Source organism: Cyprinus carpio, chromosome A25 (assembly GCF_018340385.1).
Source record: "Cyprinus carpio isolate SPL01 chromosome A25, ASM1834038v1, whole genome shotgun sequence".
Taxonomy (NCBI): domain Eukaryota; kingdom Metazoa; phylum Chordata; class Actinopteri; order Cypriniformes; family Cyprinidae; genus Cyprinus; species Cyprinus carpio.
The window spans coordinates 2,707,173-2,726,193 of record NC_056596.1 but is presented as its reverse complement, the minus strand read 5'-3'; the positions used below and the strand labels follow the sequence as shown (position 1 = coordinate 2,726,193).

At 34.8% G+C, this 19,021-nt stretch overlaps 1 protein-coding gene and 2 pseudogenes across 1 annotated transcript in view; 1 reads left to right on the top strand and 2 right to left on the bottom strand.

The window, feature by feature from the left end:
• Positions 1-6,761, bottom strand: part of LOC109079314 (epidermal growth factor receptor kinase substrate 8-like protein 2) — a 34,667-nt gene extending 27,906 nt beyond the window's left edge. The window contains exon 1 of the mRNA XM_042715039.1: positions 6,512-6,761. The gene's annotated coding sequence lies outside the window, so the exon portion shown is untranslated. The remainder of the gene's footprint in view (positions 1-6,511) is intronic.
• A 3,161-nt stretch (positions 6,762-9,922) lies between these two features.
• LOC122135667 lies at positions 9,923-11,505 on the top strand (annotated as a pseudogene).
• An 11-nt stretch (positions 11,506-11,516) lies between these two features.
• On the bottom strand, positions 11,517-16,944 carry LOC109051234 (annotated as a pseudogene).
• Positions 16,945-19,021: the final 2,077 nt, after the last annotated feature.

Genomic DNA, 19,021 nt, shown 5'->3' with positions numbered 1-19,021 from the left:
AGAGCACACTGCCTAAGGTCATGTAACCCACAATGCAATGTGCTCAACCTTCCATTTCCAGTGCAATGAATAAACCAAAAGCAAAATCAACTGCAAATTTCAACATAAATACCTTGACTCTATTAATTAAACTGACAAAAAATGTCATAAAAATTACTAAAATGCAAAATAAATATCTACTGTATTTACAGTATGTGTGTGTTATACAATGACTTTATTTACTTATTTGTTTTACACTTGCTGAATTAAACATGTAGTGAGGTCATGTGACAAATGCGGTATGCTACTCGTTTGTAATGTTTACTGTGCATACTGTTTTGCATACTGTTTTGAAAAACAGATATACATATTTTTGGTCAGATTGAATGTCCATGCTTAAAATTGCCCCTAAATGTGAGCTAAATCTGCGGAAAAGCAATTAACAATGTATTGTATAAGTAATGTCTAAAATGCAAAATTCTCTTTTTAAGGAACACTGTTAAAAAAAAAAAATTAAGTAATCCATTGATTGTATGCTGATTTTTATGTCAATTAAACCATTCTGTTTTCAAATTTTGGTCCATAAAGTCACTAAAATATTAAATTATAAAAAAAAAAAAAAAAAAAAAAAAAAAAAAAATATATATATATATATATATATATATATATATATATTTATATATATATATATACATATATATATATATATACTTTAAAAACAAACTATTTCAAAATTTGAATGAACTATCTGATGTAGAAAATGTTGAAATTACAAGAAAGTAAATAAAGACAACTTTTAGGTAATTAAGTATGAGCTGCTTATAATTACAGAGAAACTGCGCTTTAATGGGAGCAAAACTACGGGCACTGCATATAGACTAATTCTGTCATGTGACACCACATTTATTTCTGTTAAAGACTTTTTCTTGACAAAAAGTGTTTTGAAACTTGAATTATTTAATTTTGCTTGTTTGGTCAAAACATGGAGAATTGTAAGGATGTGTAGGTTACACTTAATTGTAAGGATGTGTCTGAATTAAAGCATTTATAAAATGCCTATTTAGTGTTTTTGATAGTTCTATTTTTCAAAAGTCATTACTGTGATTAGTGTTCCTTTTGATTTGGTTTGCTAAAATGAATATTTCCTAATTTTATAAGTTAAAACAGAATTTTCTTTAATCTTTTATTTAAGTTTAAACAAATGCGTAAACTTGCTGAGGAAAGTTGATGTAACTTAAAATGTTGTTTAGAGTGAACAAACTTTCAAAAAATTAGTTGCCACAATTACTGAAGTTGAGAAAACTCAAAAATGCTTTGCAGCTGGAAGCTTTCATTTTAACGATAACTCGGCTTTCTTTGCAGTCAAGGGTTTGAGTTAGTCTGTAGTAAATAACTTTATACAGTATAAAAACAATAAAAGTCTATGGTATGCCCTTATTTAGATACCTAGTCAAACGTGTGTGTAAATGAGTTTGTGAGACAGATTGCAACGCTCTGGTTTTATTGCAGTGCCTCTCAATTACATAGTTGTGCATCCAGAACTTGTAATCTGTGGTGTATCTCTTATCACGGTGTTTTATTCATTGGCCTTAATCTGGATGATATCCAGTATCACTGAGACTGTTTGGAGAAAACAAAACTGATGCTGAGACTGAACCCTTAAAAAGTAACATGAACTGTCCATTCAATCAAAAAAAAAAAAAAAAAAAAAAATCATAAGATCTATTATGAGTTCACTTCAAACATTTACTTGAACAGTAATAAAATGAGATGTGTCTCAGTAAAGCTATATACATTTTAGCTTCACTTTTCAATGCTTTAGTTCCTACTTAAAACCACATTAAAGCAAATGTCCTCTGTTTTTACATAATGAACTGCACAGAAATGTCAAACTTGCTGTGAAATTGATGGTAACACTGCCATCTGGTCGATATGCAGAGATGTCTGTGTGTAAAACATAGATAAGAGCCTCATCAAATGTTCTCACTGTCGTCCACACAAAAGATACACGAAAAGAAAAAAAAGAACAACGGTTTACTGCAAATATAAACTTTGATTTACTTTTCAATCATCTTGTGTCAATAAACGTCAGCTACTGTTGATTGTTGCTTTATGATTGAAAGCAATCTGTCCATTACCTGTCCATTCAGCTCAAAGAGAAAAAACTAGACAAACACACACAACAACGGACCATTTTAGCTGGACAATAACCCACCCGCTTTGACCAATCAGAGACTTACATATAAAACTATACATAACAGGCCATTTAGAGCCACACAAGAACTATGGGACACTATGCGATGATCTGAAAGCTGTTAAATCAGTGAAATCCTGAACCTTAAGCAAAGTGAAAAACAAAGGCTGTTCTCAGAACAATATGAAAGCTCTGCACATAAGCATTTGACTATGTAAAGTTTTATCAGTATCATACAAACACAAAGCGCTGATACCACACGGAAGAGTTTCACACCTACATCCATCGACCAGAATAGCTTGTTATTCAACTGTATGAACTAACAAAAAATATGTTCTGAGAATGTTTTGATAACATTCCCATTAAGATATGAAAATGTTTTTAAACATTAAAAACGTCCAGGTTTTTTTTTTCTGTATTAAGACGTTTCTTCTTGATTATGTGAAGATTATAGGAACATTCTATTCTATCATTTGAGAATGTTACATTTGAAGGTTCTCTCAACATATAAAACACCCATTTTATTTACAGTACAGTATAAAGTAAATTTCTTCTTAGTTATTCAAACATTAGAGAAACATTCCATTTCATCATTTTGAAAACGTTATGAGAATGTTACATTAGAATGTTTGAAACACCCATTTTTTATATTTTAAGAATGTTTCCTCTCAACATTGAGAACATATATCAAATATTAATAATGTTATAAGAACATTCCATAAACATTATTTTAATCTTTTTTTTTGTTGTCATAACATTTACATAACTTTTAAAAACTGGAGAAATTAGGAAATTGCTGGGAAGATTCTGTTAAGACACAAAAAAAAAAAAAGGAGAATTTTTTTTTTTAAGTTTTCAATAAAGATTATTGGAGCATGTTTTACAAGATAATACAATTTCAGTGTTTCTACTTAATGTTTTACTGTATGTAAAATACTATGTAACTTGCTTTTTATTTGTAATTATTTGTGATATTTACTAGCAATTTCTGAGTTAAAATAGTTTCTACACCCATTTACTTCTGAGTATTTGTTTCCTAAACCACTACAAGAAATTGCTTTTCACATTGATTCATCCATTAAACCACTGACATTAAAAATCCTAAATCTAAAATGGCTAAGAAAAAAAAGAGAACTGTTCTAAAGAGATTGTCACTGTTGAATGAAGAACGAAACTGTCTACTCTGCATGAAGTATGATTAGTCACCGCAGGCAAACTACAACACTTATTCACAGCAAAAGACAATCCCACTTTGAATAAAAAAACACCTGCAGGTCACCTGGGTGTCTGGCAGTGAGGTAAAACAGCAGTGATTGACCCCAATCTAAAAACATCACCTTTCTGACTGGTCCTGCCTTACCAACTGTTCACTTCCACAATATTATCAGACAAGATTAGCTCTTTTATTATGCAAATCTGTGAAGGTTCTGTATGTTTGGGTATATTTTGGGAGTAAGTAAGATCAGAAACACAGTAAAAACAGGAATATTGTGAAATATTATTACATTTTGAAATAATTGTTTTCTATTTGAATATATTGTAAAACGTAATTTATTCCTGCAATCAAAGCTGTATTTTCAGCATCACTACTCCAGTCTTCAGTGTCACATGATCCTCCAGAAATCATTCTAATATGCTGATTTGCTGCTCCAAAAAAAATTCTTCTTATCAACACTGAAAACAGTTGTGCTGCTTCATCCTTGCATCATACATAAATCTTGCCCAGGTTAGCATTACTTTGCATAAAAATGATTGATGTAACGCTATTGTTTATTTTATTAGATGTAATGCACTGGTTGTATATTGTGTCATCTGTTCAAAGGCATTTCCCATAGCTCATGTTTTATCATGGCTGCTCTCTTTATACCAGGTTTATACAGACTGCAGGTTCATTGACTCACGTCCTGTGGTATTTGACACACCTGAGCGGTTGAATGGACTGGCATTTCGGGGCTGATTCAAAATGTCCTCTCACAATGTGCCTATTTAAGGCCACGTCACATGCCTCCACCACTCCTGGATTTGTTTTTAACCTTAAGCACTCATTGTTGGTTCCACCCACTCCACCTTTCATTTGGGTTTTAACTTTGTTTGTCCAAGCTGTTTTGTTTAATGGCCAGAGTTTGCGTTTGTTGATCTGCATTTCTCCAGATGTACTGCTCTGTGTTCAGGAAATTGCTGTTTTAACTTCAAAACTCATTAATGTGCATGCAAAATGTGCATATAATAATATTTTAGTGATTTTATGCTATATTAGAATGCTTTATTTACCTCAAAATCGGCATATAATCAGTGGATTAAAAATATAATGTGAAGCAGTTATTTGAAAACAATGTAGTTGTCATTCTGTGGTGCTGTATTACAAAAATAAAATGACTTAATTGTTTTGATAGTATTTACTGTAAATGCATATAAGGAAATAAATTAGCAAAATTAGTCACAATTAATGATGCAATTGTCTTTTTGTTTTTTGGACTAAGAAAATTGCTGTTGTATGACTGGGTGCTATTCACTACAATTCCTCTTCCTGTAATTACAATTAACATCCTGTGAGCTAATTACTGTATTAATTCAAAGCAAATCAGTTCAACTGACAGTCACTTAAACATGCATGAAGTGGCCAATCAAGATCAAACATGCACAATAACACATATCTATCATATCTAAACCTGAGAAGTCATATATGTTAATGACCGCCTCGGTTTCCAAGCAAACGTGCAACAACAAGCCACAGAAAGAGCCAACGCCGTCTTTTGACGAGGAACATGATATGTAATTTAATTTGCTTTCACTTAAGTGACCGAGCAAAAACAATCAGCCTCTGATGGCCATCTCCACTTCACCTGCTCTATTGTGCTCATTTTTAGGCATCATCAGCACAGTAGATTGATTCATCAAGTTGGGAGGAATTACAGTGACCAATCAATTAACAATTCCTGGTGACCTCAGCCAATCAGATCCCAGGCCCGAATAAAACCACAAAACCTAGTTTGAATCAAACCTCTGATCTGTGCGAGCTTTAAAAGCTATAAACAAAAACGTCAAGCCCCCATGACCATTAAGCTCACCGTTATTGACTTCAGTAAATGAAGTAATGTCTCCTCAAACAGATGGACAAACGGAGATAATGTCCGCTGGACCTTTGCCCTGCAGGGGTGAATTAGCTTTATAATGTGAATCGAACATAAACATGAGCAAAAAGCTTGTGTCAGCTAAAGGCTTTTATTCCCCATCCGTAATGATGATGATGATGATGGTTTCTGTGAATGACAGTGTTTGTCTTGTATTGTGATCAAGAGGGACGTTTATGTGCTTGTTTGCCAGTCTGATGTCAGAAGAAGCAATCGGTCAAGTTGTCATTGCTGTTGTCTGAAAATGTGGTCGTGTCCACCTGGAACGGATCCTGAACGTCAAATGTTTTCCAAACAAATATTGCTTTTCAAAAGATAACAACTGGGAATATGAATGGTACACAAATATCTGATTATCATTCCAAATACTGCCAGTCAAACATAAGTTGCAAAACTAGATTTGTTAAGCAATGCATCACTGATTTTTGAGTTCCAGGACATTAAGTTCTCAAGAAACATTATTTATTATTTTGTGTTGTTTAGAGATATTCGCTTAAGTTTGCATGCGATATACTTGTTCAATAAATTAATTAATTGAGATTGATTTTTAGCTCCATCTATAGAATGTTACCTAAGTCAGACTTGTTTATATATTGGCAGGTGAAATTTTTACATTTTTAGCTGCATGTCTCAAGAACCAGCGATATTATGTTTGCTAATAAATTAGTACTGAAAGTTTAAAACGTCACTATAAACTTGTAAAGGCGGTTCTAGCTATTCATACATCATAGAATGTTTTAATAAACCACGCCAGACATAAAATAAAATGAAATGACATTTGTAAATGTCATACAGTAGTCTGAAAAAAGTCGGGGGGAAAAACATTTTCACCAAAGAAATTGTTATAATTAATTATAAAGAAAGCAAATAAAGCTTAATTAAACATGAACCTTTTAACTAAAGACTGCAATACTATTTTCTTGTAAAACATACTCCAGTAATGTTTGTTTATAACTTCAAAATCATTTTATTCTATTTATCTATTTATAGGCTAGATACGTTGAGTCTCACAGATGCTGCAATCGCACGACTGACCAAAACAAATTTTCAAGAATTTGCGTTCCGTTCTTATTTGCACAGAAACGCAAATAAGAGCGGACGTCACGCTTCAGAAGGAAAACATCGCAAGCAAGCGAGCCTTATAACGGACGCGTTCTCGTTCTGACGCGTGACCTTGTGTTGATAGCGTATAGAAACGCGCTCTTACCCTCAGCAGAGAGAATCCCGTTCTTCAGTTCGCCGATAATTCCTCCCGTTTACAGAAATTCTTGCGGTAAACTCTTCTTCAAGGCTCCATCTCAATATGTTTTCTCACAGAGATGAACTTTGATCCAAACACGGAGGGTTTCGGGTAGCCAAGGCGAGTTTGCTTGATACAGACTAATGTCAAACCAAAAAGTAAAGCTGAGGACAAAAAGTCTAGAACGATGCAACAGGTGCGCTTGAGCGAGAGTGACAGGTGATTCGCGCTCGTAACTCTACCTGCCGCGCGAGAGGGGGCGGAGCCTGCATATGAACGCATGCACTTTTAATGCAGTGTTTCTGGAACATATACAAAACATTTTAGTCAATGGAATATTTAAAGGGCTTCGCCATGTAGCTTAAAAGAAGAACATGAATAACTTTTAATAACTTCTTATTGTTTTATGAAAGGAATGTTTAAATAAAATTAACTGACTTCTCTTCCAAAAAAAAAAAAAAAATGCTATTTATTCATTTATTGCATTGCAATCGCATGCCACATTATTTACTGATATTAAAATGAAAAAAATGTCAAAATACATAAACAAAACAATATTAAGTAAAAGTAAACATTAAGAAAAAAGGTTCAAAATATTAAACACGGAATTAAAAATATTTAATATTGAATATAATATTGCTAATACTTAAACTGAATTAAACTAACATTGAATAATTGCAATATTTTCTAAAGGTGCTGCATCCGTAACCACTTTATTCATAGCTATTTCAATGTCACACAATGCATTTAAGCAATTTATTCATTTTACGTTAAGACTGAATGACTATCCATTATTTAGATATAAAAGCAAAAAAAAAAATAAAAACAAAAAAAAAAAAAAAAAAATGAAACAAATAAAAAACTAAAAAAAATGTAAAAAATAATTAAAAAACAATTAAAAACTCAAAAAAACTCAAATATTATTTTAAGGTGCTGCTCCTGTATAGCTACTATAGCATATTTATATCAATTTCACTTTCACACAATGCATTTATGCATTTCCTCAACATACAAGTAATTCACTGCACATGAATGCAAACCATTTAAATGTAAATCTTCACTAACAAATATAAATCTTTTTTTTCTTTTCTCCAGAGCTAACACATGTATCCTCCACCTGGTGCACTATACCAGAAAAATTTCAATACCAGTACTACTCTAGATTTTACAATACCTGGAGAACGAAAACATTTGGTTTATTGGTTTATTGAAAGCCATCCCTTCGTTATCAACCATTTTATTGCCATTCTTTATGCACCATGTACTGGCAAAGCAGAAAATGGGACATTCCTGGTGTAAATCAATATAACCTCTGCATTTATATCAGAACATGTATGGCATATTGTGAGGTTTGTTTAGTGATGTAAGCAAATTCCTGTTCCTGATCCAGTTCTGTAACCCTGTATGATCAAGGAGAAGCATCTTTAAAGAACAGAGTGAAAGAAGAGCAACGGGGTGGAACATTGGACAGGTTTGGATGTCACTGGATATGGAGCATGACTCCGGCCTACAAACACACTTTACTCTTCCTGATCAGTATAAAATCAGGATGGATTGGTTTTTTACCTGATTATTTAAGAATAAAAATGTAACCATTTACTCACCCTCACATCGCTCCAAACTCCAATAACTTTCTTTATTCTGTGGAATAAAAGTGGACCATCAAGCTCCAAAAATGACACAAATAGCATCAAAAAAGCATCTTAAACACAGTCTATGCATCTCATATTCTATATTCCAAGTCATCTAAGTTTAGAAACAGACCAAAGTTGTTAAAAACATCACAACAATCCACAAGTTATCCACTCCACTTCAGTCCATCAGTTAACATCTTGTGAAACGAAACGCTGCGTGTTTGTAAGAAACAAATCCATCTTTAAGGTGTTTTACCATTAAAAAGTCGCTATTGGCCAAACTACCAGTCCATAGTCTCTGATATTGCTTTCTCCAGTGAAAAAGTTGTCTCATCTGAGTCAGGAGAGAAATATGCACAAATCAAGCACTGTTTACAAGCAAAAACAGTCAGCGGTTACTTGTGGATTATTGTGATGTTTTATCAGCTGCTTGGACTCTCATTCTGACGGCACCCATTCGCTGCAGGGGATCCATTGGTGAGCAAGTGATACAATGTTACATTTCTACAAATCTGTTCTGATGAAGAAACAAACTCATACATCTTGGAAGGCCTGAGGGCAAATTTAAATTTTTGAGTGAACTATTCCTTTAAAATGAAAATACACATATGACATAAAACAGAAAAACTTCACACACACAAAGTTTGAGTCCACTGGTATGCAGACAGGTTGGTGAACTGCAGTACATGCACACAGACCAATGGAGTGTTTGACTTTATAGGAACCTTGAGTTTTGGTTTATAATTAACATCAGAGGACAGAACTATGACACATGAAATGCTCACTTTCTCAGGATTACACTGACTGCTGAAAGAAGCAAGTTCTGTTAAACATTATTCATAAAACTGCTCAAAAGAATGACTTGGTGATAAATTCAGAGGCAAATTTGTTTGAGGTTTACAGTTTCCAAACAGAGCTGACTGTAGGACACAGTAGTGATTATATACAGTAAAAAACATAATTTCATATGCTAGAGAAGAGATACATACCCATGTACCAATAAACCTCGCACAGTAAAACAACAGACTGCTAATGATTAGATCAAATATGATTCTGAACATATTACATGTTAAATAAACGCCCTCTACTGGACAAACTATCATATATGTTAGTCATATTTACTGTATATATATTTTTACAGAATATATATATATATATATATATATATATATATATATATATATATATATATATATATATATATTCACAGTAAATATGACTAATATATATATGATAAATTAGTATTTTTAACTGGTTTAAATGAATGTGTGTGTGTGTGTGTGTGTAATACGTATATTACACACACGCACACAATTTTAATTTTAATCCAGTTAAAAACACTAATGGCAGCTTGTAATAATAATAATAATACAAGGTTTCGTATAAGCACAAAAAAATATATTTTAATATGTTTTGTTTAAAATATGTTTTACATGTTGAATATTTAAAAAAAAAATGTGTTAACATATTTGGATACAGCATTTAATTAATGTAATGTATGACGCATATTTGCTTTATCACAATATTCTGACAGATTTTGGTCTTGTAGTGTTTTTTTGTTTGTTTTATACTCTATATAAATATCTATTCTGAGAGGTTCAAAGCTTTATGACGCCATAGAGCGCGTTCGAACAGAACTCGCGGGCTTTATGAAGCGCGGACATTCTTACACTCTTTGTGGGTTTGTTGTAGTGGTCAGTGAGTTTTCACAGCGATGGGACAGAGAGTTACTAAAGTGAGTCGGATGACGGGTGGCGAGGTGTACGATCAACATCCTGTTACACCCCCAAAACCCAGCACCAACACGGCGGTTCAACATCCTCATCCCCTGCTGGTGCTGGAGGAGGAGGAGGGAGAGTGAAGGAGAAAAGAAAGAGCAAGAAGTGTTGCTCCAGAGAGCAGCTCAGGTCAGAGAGAGAAGAGGAAGGTGGCCTGGGCAGGAAGAAGTAGTGATGGTACACAACCATATTATGAGTAAGTATATGTTTCATGTTAATACAACTCTACTTTGATCATGTTAAACTATCAGTCCCTTCACACACAATATCAAAAATACACAACAGTACATATAGGCATAACTAGATCTTATCCCATCTTATTCCAAGTTAAAAACATTGTTGTTATATCTTTATGAACTAATACATGTTAAAACTATAAATATTCAATATAGTCACTATTAATTAATTAAAATATTGTCATTAAAATTAATAATGTATGAAAAATAGTTTCAATTATTTTTAGATTAAATATAGCATCTCTCATCACAAGGCAAAGGTGGATTTGGTGTGGTGTATGAAGGGAAACGTTTGGCGGATGATCTTAAAGTAAGTAAAATATATAACACATTACCAAGCCAACAAATGTTTTATCCTCTAAAAACCCTCTTGGTGCATCTTATTTAATATTTTTTTGTTTGTTCATCAGGTGGCTTTGAAATATGTCACAAAGACCCAGCACACAAAATGTATATTCGTTGTAAGCACTATAAAAACAATATTAATATAAATCACAAACAAATTAAATTAACAAACTAGTCCAAGACTCAGCTAAATCACTATTTGAGAAACCACCTCCATGTAACCATCATAATAACTCAACTCTTCTAGCCCCATCATCCAAACCCTCCTCCAAAAGAAATCGCCCTCACCATCCTGGTGAATAAAGGTCCCAGCGTGCCAGAAATCATCAGGACCACCCTGACCACTTCATCATGGTCCTCGAATGTCCCTCTCTCTGTGAGAATCTGGTAGAGTTCATGAGGCGTCACGGTGGAAGCCTTGATGAAGAAACAGAGCGACAAATCATGTGGCAGGCGGCTCCCGCTGCAAACATGTGCTGCCTCCGTGGAGTGCTCCACCGTGACATCAAACTGGAGAACCTACTGATAAACAGAGAGACATCTGAAGTCCAGCTGACTGACTTCGGATGTGGGGACATTCTGAGGAGGTGACCAATACAAGTCATACCATGATATGTATGATATAATTCATTTCTTCCTAATAGATACAGAACAATCATGCTGCACATCATACAAACTGCTCTCTCCTGCAGGCACAGAGTACCACAGCAGGGGGAAGTACTACTGCAGGCCGGAGACAGTCTGGTCACTAGGGGTTCTGATGTTCACAATGTTATGTGGACACTTCCCTAGTGACTGTGACCTGATCCTGCTGCATTACAAGCACTGGTCTGAACCCGGCCTGGCAAAAGGTGAGATCTTCATCACAAAAAAAAAACAAAACATAATCTTATATATATTTAGTTTTGAATAACATAATCAAACAGATCATTTTTAAGAAAATTTGAGGTGTAAAGTTTAAGTTTAAATGTCCTTCCCGTCAGAATGCTGTCACCTCCTCAGGGCTCTCCTGCATGAAAAGCCAAGCCGGTGACTTGGTCTGGGGCAAATCATGTCCCACAACTGGATTAAGGTAGTGGACCTGAGACCAGCTAAAAAGATTTAAAAACATAAGACCACTTCAGTTGGCGTCTTGCAGGGCGAGCAAGCCTTGTGTAGAGTCTTGCGCCTTGGCTTGAGGAAGCAGTATTTGCGTCTGGCGGTACTGCTTCCGGAGGGATGTGTACATATTAGTGTTGGGCGATATGGTCATTTTTCAAATCGTCATATCGTCAGCCCGTGAGATCGATGATACACAATATTAATCCGTGCAGGTGCGCAAGAGAGAGAGCCTATGGAATCACCAATAATCAAAAAAAATATACTTTCAAACATACTAATAAACTAACGTTAAATATAAAAATACTGTATTTAAAACAGATAATATATAATCATATATAGTTGGACGCAACTATTATATCGCGTGTCCTGTGACAAATTTGCCACATTTGCGCACGGAAGTTATCAGTCTAAATGTTCTGCAAAATCAGTCAACGGTGAAAATCAATAGTAGATTTAATTTAAAGTCCAACAGTTTAACACTAATATTGGACATAAACGAACAAGTTAAATATAAAGTATTCAAAACAGGTAAGTATATATATTTGGAGTAAAGTTGAACTGAACTGATGCATCAGTCATACAGTGCTCCGGATCAGTCATGACGAGCCCGACGCACCGCCACAGAAACAAGAATGAGATGCATTCTAACATAACTGTGGCATTAAACTCAGTTAGTGAGGGCTCGTTTAAAATATTGCACATATATAGGCTGTTCAGATTACTTGTTAAAGTGCAATGAAATACCTTATATCTGCAGACGATGTACGTCTGTTTGTGGATGGAGACTTCTTCACCGGCTACAGACTCTAAAACTCATTTGCGCGCGCGTATGTGAAATTCGGTGCTGGGCAGTTTGATAGCCGAATTATAATAGGCCGCCTAATAAAAATAAAAAGAATTATTATTATTATAAATTAATACATTAATAGGAGAATGAGTCTATCGGCACAACCCTAGTACATATTATATATATGTCCATAATTCTTTTGGTTGCCCCTTTTTGTTTTTCCCATCATGGCCACTCCATTCCTGAGGTTCCTGCCACAGCTGTCCAAATACCAGAGCTCTCTGTCTCTACCTCCACTATGATAGCGCTCACATTCTCTGCCACCATGCAAGCCACAGCTACTAAAGAGGTTCCTGCTATGGCTGCTCCACACCTGTCATAAGCACCCCAGTGGTGTCGTTGCCTCCTCAAGAGGTTCCTGTAAAGGCCAGAGCCAGCTCCAAAGGCCGTCTTAGTCCACAGGCACCCTGGGCTCCAAGCGATCCCCACATATGCCCAGAGGTTTCTGTCATGGCCACCTGGTTCCAGATATTCCAGTCACTTCTTCAGAGGTTCCTGTGATAAGGTTCAGCCACAGCCAGAAACCAACGCATCTCAGTTTATAAGCTCCCATCTCAACCACTCAGGTCTCCAAGGTCCCTTCATCTGTCATGGCCTCCTGGTCCCAGAAGTGCCAGTTACTGCCCCCTGCACGTAACAGAAGTTCATGTTACAGCTGCCAAAGACGGTCCTGGTCCATGGTCTCCAAACTCCTTGCAATGTTAGCTCAGTTCCAGAGCTCCCTGCCTCAGAGATTCCTGCAACAGAACACAAATGCAATGCATTCTTAATTTGGACAAAATTAAAAATGAGTTTCAAAAGTGTTCAGTTAATAAAAATATTTTTTATTAAAGAAACAGGGATCATACACATTGTCTACTTCAAAAAGAGAAAATTAATATTTTTGATGATGACAGGCAGATCCCAGTCTTATACATGTAAGTGATCTAGAAAAAGCTGCATAATTCTGCATTAGGGAAATGTTTACAAACACCAGTTGTCAAGTATTATTTATAAAAAATATTATTATATATGGCAGAGTACGAATTGTAATCAAACTTTGATTTACAGATAAGAAAAGAGTACTTGATTGCATCGCAATAAAAGAGCCACAGAGATGTAATGAGTCAGGAATAAGAACTAGAAAAGAAAACAAGACACAATCTACACTTACTCAGTATAAAGCACACCAAGAAACCAGGTTAAAGCAAGCCATAAGACATAATGGTTATGAGACTTAATGGTAATGTTTAACTTCAGAACCAAATGTTTCTCAGTAAAATAAAAAAAATATAAAACTAGATTGTCACTGACAGTTTGAGACAGTTGGGATTTCTTCAGAAACTCAGATATACAGGATACAGGTGTGAGATTACACCATCTGACTTTTAAGAGCCTTATGTTACTAATTGTCCGTCTCTTTTGTTTCCCGTGTTTTTGCCATGAATGAAAATCAGCTCATTTTCTTAAGGCCAGTCTAAAGCTTGCATTATTAAAGTGTGGTTCATTCAGGAGGCCGAACACTGTATCTGTGGCTCGGCGTGGGCCAACAGATTGACTGCATATCTTGCTTTGTCCCCACGCTCATTTTACGAATCTTTTGTTCTGACAGTGTCGTTACAGTCTGGGTTACAGCCGCTGCATTGTGCTGATGGATAGCCAAGCCATGAACACAGACTTTGCTGTTAGCATGTTGCTGAGATAAACACATGATGCTCTACAAGTACAAATATAAAAATATTTCACATTAAATATTGTGTAATAGACAAGTATTTAATGAATGATTTTTAATGTTAGTATAATATGCATTTAATAGTCAAAAGTTACAATGCATTAATATGAGAAAGATATGTGTATCTGGTGTATCTTACAAGGTAGAATAATTATACTCTCCATGTCTGTGCTGCAATATCACTATTGTTAACCTGGCAGTCAGTCAGTGTCATCTGAGCAGCGTGAACACAATGCTGGCATCTACAGGCCAGTGTGCTTTAATCAAGCTCAGCTAATTCAAACCCTTCACAGAGAGTGAAAGAATCAAATTACTTCAGCTCCAGTTAAAATAGTTTCTCCTGTTGACTTGAATTTTCCACAAATTTACTCCAGTCAAAGTGTAGAAATATCTCTGAGATAATATTTCGGAGAAATAGGATACACCTGAACTAAATTTCAAATGTCATGGCAAAGGGTTTAAATACTTATGCCATGTGATTATTTCAGTTTTATTTTGTATAAAATTGCAGTTGTCACAAATCTGGTTTTTGCTTTGTCTTTATGTGATATGGAGTGTTGATCAATGTGATATTTATAAATAATTATAGATATATGAAAATGTATTAGAAATGGAAATAATTTAACATAATAGCTATAACACAGATCTGCATCTTGAAAAAAAAAAACTGCAAAAAAAAAAGGTGTAATATTACCTAATTTGATGAAGCGGAGTTCAAAAATATGAATAAAAACTTATTTGCAAAACCAAAACATAAATAAAAACACAACATATGAAGAGTTTTTCAAATGATTTATGTGTATTAGCTTTAAATCTCTTGTTAAAATAACAAAAGCGGTTGAATGTCAAAAGTTTTGAAACTGCACATCACATTTTGTGAGAAAACGTGCTCAAGCAAAACACTATTTTTGTAACCAGCACCTCAATATTAGTAAGAACGAAGAATTGGATTTCAATAAATGTGTTACATATTTTTATGCTTATTATCTGTTGTTAGTTCACCAACATTTACTAACAAACAAACTCAAGTGAAATCAATTGCAAATCCGACATTCCCATAATTTCTTCCAAAAGAAATTCACTTTTGAATCATCCTCAGAAAAGCAACGCAACTCTTCTCACTCCATACACAGGACAAAGGCCCGTTCACACCAAGGACGATAACTATAAAGATAACGATAAAGATATAGTTCTAAAAATCGTTTTCAGTATTAAAGAACAGCAGAGTCCACACCACAACTATAACGATAAAGAAAAACTATATTGTTGGAATCACTTTCAAAACGATTTTTTTCCAGCTGATGAACGATAAAAAAATTGACAGCCAATCAGAATCCATCCTGCTGTAACGAGCTCGAGAATTTAAAGTGCCAGACGAGCATGTGCTTAGAAAAAACAGAAGATATCGTTTGCTGGTGTGGAGGCTAATATCGTTATCTTTATAGTTATTGTGCTTGGTGTGAACGGGCCTTTACAAAGCAAGGCGGCTTTTCTGTTTCCTTTCAGCGAACAGTTCTTAAAAGAACCATTTTTGAATGTCTTGTGGAATGGAAAGGTTCTTTGGAAGTTAAGCGTTCTTCATGGAACCATCAGTGCTTATATAGAGTGTACAATGTGAACTCTGACCTGGTGAAGTGCGCGAGCATCCCGAGCCCCACAATTCCAGTTAGGCCATACAAGCAGATCAGGATGGAGCCGATGATGACGTCAGCTCACAGCACGTATGACTGCCAATAGAGCGCCAGCAGCACTGTGGCACCTGTTGCAATCAGATCTGAAGCTGTGTAGCTCTCGCTCTCCTGTAGGTTCCCCCTGACCCCTGAGGAAGAGAGCCCAATGGTAGTTTTTTCTGCTCATGGATTGCCTAAACAAAAACAGGATCTTGCCAAACTTACCCCAGTACATCCTCAGGACCTCAAGACTGGCCATAAGAAACAGTATCAACACATAAGCTGTCACAAAAACATCATAAAGTTAGTTCAAATCCCTAACCATATGCATGCATGAGCAATAGTACTAGTGATGACCGACTAACCAAATACCAATAATGACCTCGAAAAACACTACAACAACAGTTAAGCTGCTGAGAGATACAGCAGGATCTGGATGAGAGCTGCTGTCAATTAAGGCTTAAAACATTATTTGGGGTATCTTATAAATACCTTATGAATACTGTAATTAGACGTTAGGATAATTATGGTACATTTAATTATTTATTACGGATTTTAACTGAGTTGACAAACAGGATGCAGAAATGCAATTTAAATTTGAATGTAGAAAAGAATTTATATATTCTGTGATATATAATATAACTGTAATTTAGAAATAATTATATACAACTAGTAAAACTAAATTAGCCAAAACAGGCTTTGAATACTGACCTGACAAAAACTTTTCAAGCGGAGTGCAGGCATATGAATGAAATATGTTGCGACGTGAATGAAATAACAAATATATATCGATCTTTCATAGAGTTTCGTGTTAAAATATAATTTAACGCTCCGCTTTTCCATACAGCATAAGAACGTCGAAAGGCAAATAACGCTATTAAACCGCGTAAACAACGGTGAAATAGTTCAAAGCGTTGAATAAATAATAGAGAAACAAAGATTTCAGTATAATATTATTAAAACTAAGTTTATTATTGCTGATAAATTCAGTATATATGGCAACGACGCGGGTTACCTGTCTGTCCAACTGCCATCTGCTCGAGAAGGGTTGACAGGTTTTCAAAACAAAACTGGCTGAGTCGCGTTTCCGCGGGAAAACCGGGCGATGGACTCTCGCGCCCCCTAGTGAACGGGAGTGACGAGAATGCAATACAATATTTAAATAGACGTTTCTAAATCATTGGTAGGCAATTACACAAAATGCATTAATAATATATTATACATAATAATACCAATACTTAAAAATTATAAGAAAGCAAGCTATTAAAGTGTAAGAATTTTAAAAGGTTTTGAAGGCTACTGCTTGACGATCAAACAATTTGGATTTTGGTGTAAATTTGCTCAGCAACCGTAAAAGTTTCTCTTTCTTTTTTGTACTCTTTATATTTATTATTGTTACACTGCCAAATAGAAAAGAAAAAATAAATACAGTTTTTCTTAAAATGAATGTCATTTTCCACAGTTTTGTTTATTTGTGTTTTTAAAATTATTTCAGAAAGCACTGGCTCGAGGTCGGAGAATGTTTTTAATCAGTACAAGTGCTCTAATACCTTATGTGTATATGAATATGCCAGTTAATCAGGCTCATATGGTATAATGTAAATTATAAATCAATTATTATGAAAATGAATTGAGGTAGCAAACAGGATGCAGAATTGCAAATCAAATTTCAGTGTGAGGATATAAAATCAATATTAACTGAAATAATTTTTTTTTTTTTTTTCGTAATTTCTAAATAGAAAAACAAAGTTTGTAAAGACAAACTTCGAATATTGGCATGACAAAAACTTTTTGTTTGAAAGTTTTAAAACTTGCTAATCAGTACAAATGATTCTGTGACTGGGTTTTGATTTTCAATTGAATTGAAATTTTTCCTAAATTAATTCTCAGATTTGCATTGTTTGATACATGCAACTAAAAAATACAATTCAATGTACATATGGAGACATTTGGTTTTAAAAATACCTGCAAAAGGTAATCACACACACATATAAACACATGCACATTTACTGTATGTAACACACACACACTTCATAATTTACTGGAATGGATGATAAGACACATTAGTCAGAATGTAAACACACCTGCTGAGAGAGAGAGAGATGAAATTCGAAGGTTTTTGTGTGAAATATTATCTGATAATGTTTTAGAGGGTAATGGTTTGGGGTTTTATTTTGCTAACAACTTATTTTAGCAGTAAAAAAGCACAGCGCAAGGTCAAAATTTCTACAAACCACAGTGTCTGTCATCATTTGGATAGATTAGCTTTACTGAATGACATGGTCTCAATGACTTTAGTCAACAATAGCCATACACAGCCGGAGTAAGACATGCTGTAACTTCACATACACACACTCACATGTAAACACACACACACACACACACATTCATTGTGGATGGTCACATGTGTGCGGCCACACAGCTACGCTCACATTTAGATGAAGTACATTAACGCAGCCAGATGTTTCTTTGTCTCTGCAGCCTCAAGCTCTCTTTTTCTCGCCTGCGTCCTCCCAAACAATCCACACAGTGTGTCGTGGGAAGAACGGGCGTGTTGTTCAGGTCAAACAGAGGAAAAAGGAGAGCGAGAGAAAGAGAGAGAGAGAGAGAAAGATGCTCCAGCTGTGAGTAAAAACAACAAAACTGCATTTGATTGGGAGGGGGGTTGGATGGACACAGGGTCATTGTTTGTAAAGAGGTCGCGGATAAAGAGACGAGAGAAACAGATCCCTCAGCTCATGCAGTGATAAATGATGGCGTTACACCTCATTCATTCACAGTCCCTCAACCAATAACACGACCAATGTGATGCTACAATTCTTTTAAAACTGAATCATGAAAAACTGTATTAAAAAAAGGTACAAGATGACACAAAATCGCAATAATACCATGTAGTTTTATAAGAAAAAGTTTCATAAATAAAATAATAGCTGTATTATCAGTAATATCAGTAGTGTGGTATATATACCTAATAGTTTGATATATACCACACTAAATGATTACATGCACTTAAAAAATACAAATACCATGGTATTTACATTTCTTTGCTATTGTTTGTGAAATTTAACAGTGCAATTCGATTACTTTCTCTAAAACTAATAATTAGTTTCTAAACCTTATACCAGCCTTAATTTACAAAGATAGGCATGAATTGC